Raw genomic sequence first — 2,765 nt, 5'->3', positions numbered from 1 at the left:
AAGATTTCACTGTCTTGGAAAATCTCCCGGGACATTTATTTTTGTGAGTGTTCCGAGTAAGTGTCCTCCTTGAGAACTGGGAATGTGATCTTCCAACGTGAAGGACAGGGATGTTATTCAGTAATGGGGTGGGGGGCAGCGGGTTATGGGAATGGGGAAAGGAAAGTTGGGTTGAGAATGAGCAGATCAACCGTGGTCTGAGTGAAAGGTGGAGCAGACTTTGGGAGGGAATCACTTCCTTCTGCTGTTCCATCTTATGGCGATCCCTGATCCATTGGGACAAGAACCTTCCACACTCAGTCCCCTCAATGTGACCGTTCACCTGTTTGGTCTAACACCATTTCATATCGTGGCTGGTGGATCAGAGGGTCAGCGTGCCCCAGGTGAGGGGAGAGGTTGAGAATCCTTCATGGTGTGAGAAACAGAACTCACTCATACATCAGCCTGAAACAAAGCCTTGGAAACAAGAACCATATATTACAGCCTTGCAAGTACCAGACGCCTCTGCAATCAAGCAAAAATGCGCATGAAAAAAAGCACGTAAGCATTCTTATTCAGTTTGCAAGTTGCGGAATCACGCCTCCTTTTTCGCATCCTATCATAAGCCGATTACCTCACTTGCTTTTTCTTTCTCTCTCTAGTTATTTTCTTATCTGGCCATGCTGCTGTCCTTGTATGTCTGCACTCTTTGTTCCTTGTTTGTTACAGCTTATTCTTTTATCCAGTTTCTCTTATCATACTGTAAGCTTTATTGTGGAGAAAGTGAGGTCTGCAGATGCTGGAGATCAGAGCTGAAAATGTGTTGCTGGAAAAGCGCAGCAGGTCAGGCAGCATCCAGGGAACAGGAGAATCGACGTTTCGGGCATAAGCCCTTCTTTGGGCTTATGCCCGAAACGTCGATTCTCCTGTTCCCTGGATGCTGCCTGACCTGCGCTTTTCCAGCAACACATTTTCAGCTATAAGCTTTATTGTGAAATACCCCTACTGCTTCTTTTGTGGTCAACTACACCACTTTAAATTATTTCTTAGTTTAAAACTATTTCTTAAACAAAAACCTCTATATTCGTTAAAATCTTAGCCTTAAGTATGCTGCAAGAATCCCGTGACCGTTTGTGTAATATTCCCCTTCCCCTCCCCCCACAACACCCCCTCCCCCACCTGCAGTAACGACATTTCTAATCTCCCACAATTTCCCCTTTTCTTTTTTTTTAAACTGTTGTTTCTGCACTTATTAAGTCTCCTTTAATCCATTTTCTTATGTTCTGCCCATTACGCCTTTTGGCGATGAGGTTTACAATCTTACATTTTACATTTGTGCTTTTCATCCCTCGAACTCTAGAAGCATTCTTTGACTTTCTCTTTGTTGCATGTCACCTGCTAATTGTAAAAGCATCTGATGATTTATTTGGGTTCCTTCCCCAAGGGATATCGTCAGTCGGCTCACTACCCACCCTACCACCAGACCCACTAATATCTATAATCCATAGATAGCTAGATTGACTAACCACCTTCCCCAACCAGTCAATCCTCCATTCCCATCCTTTTTTCGTTCAGGTACAGATTACTGGCCTCCCTTATCTTGGCGATTTTGTCTCGCACATGTTTGGAGATATCAGTAATGTTAGAGGAGACCTCAGGTATGTACGTACAATATTCCTCTCCAATTAGTGCACAGGTACCACCCTTCTCTGCTAGAACATAATCCAGAGCCATCCTGTTCTGAAGGGTCATTAGCCTAGTGGCAATCATTTCGGTTGTTATGGCTGCTACTTGGGTTGGGTTTCAGCCAATGCATCAGCAGTATTGTTGGCCAACTCTTCCAGGGAAGCCGCCAACTTTTGTATTTCTACTCCTGCTCGATACACAGGTATCAAAGTCCAGAGGAGGCGATCTCCTTTGGTTACTTTCCGGGTTACTCGCCTTCCTCCTTGTTTATTCCGAGGTACTTTTGTTGCTCTCTTTAATAGCCTCAAGTGGGGAATTATATAGGCGAGGTAGCAGCAGCCACTCCAGCCTTTCTGGCTTTGAGGCAGTGTTTGATCAACATCATGACATGCATGCATTCGTATACATTCGGTCACGCGAATGTATTTTTCCCCGGGAATAAATGGATAGGCCTTCAGGCCGCATATCCAATATGTTCCGTTTAACATTCGGGGAATGGTCGTGGCAGTGGCTTGGCTGGTGTAGATACAAGATGATTTTCCTAATCGGAAGGGTGCGGTACCATTCTGTTTACAGAAACAAGTGGTATTTACTGCTCCTTTCGATGGGGAAACTCTAAGGCCATCGATAGCACCCAGAGATTTTGGGGCTGGTCGAGGGAACCATCCCGCAAAGTTATAATTACCCCATTCAAATCTCCAAGTTGTATCATTTGAGCCCGAGTCAAATTGTTGTACATCGTACACTTCTTCTTTGGTAAGTGGTATTACCGTGAGAGGAATTCCGGATTCCCCATGGTGTGGGATCTCCGCACATACCCAACAGTCGGTATGCCCCTTTAATTTAGCATAATTCTGACATAAAGTGGTAAAATAATTTTTCCCACCCCTCTTGGCAGCTAGCGCCAATATTATCATGACAATATAAAGCTGACCACTCATTTCAGCTCACAACCCTATCTGTCTATTCCCTAAAGCTTTAAATACCAGGGAGGAGTGAGTCCATGCAGCAATTACAATTGTTTTGGGATACAATACTTAATAGTCTCTTATCTCAGTCCATTCTGTTTGCTCAGCTTGACTTTCAGAGGTTTGTCTGTA

General features: G+C 44.3%; 1 pseudogene; it reads right to left on the bottom strand.

Moving 5' to 3' along the window:
• Positions 1 to 1,521: 1,521 nt before the first annotated feature.
• LOC148134734 (endogenous retrovirus group PABLB member 1 Env polyprotein-like) lies at positions 1,522 to 2,539 on the bottom strand (annotated as a pseudogene).
• Between the last annotated feature and the right edge of the window lie 226 nt (positions 2,540 to 2,765).

This window comes from Chiloscyllium plagiosum, unplaced genomic scaffold (genome assembly GCF_037043375.1).
Source record: "Chiloscyllium plagiosum isolate Xiang-an unplaced genomic scaffold, Cpla_swu_hap1 HiC_scaffold_52, whole genome shotgun sequence".
NCBI lineage: Eukaryota > Metazoa > Chordata > Chondrichthyes > Orectolobiformes > Hemiscylliidae > Chiloscyllium > Chiloscyllium plagiosum.
Note: the sequence above shows the minus strand (reverse complement) of the source record. Positions and strands in the feature narration are given on the sequence as shown.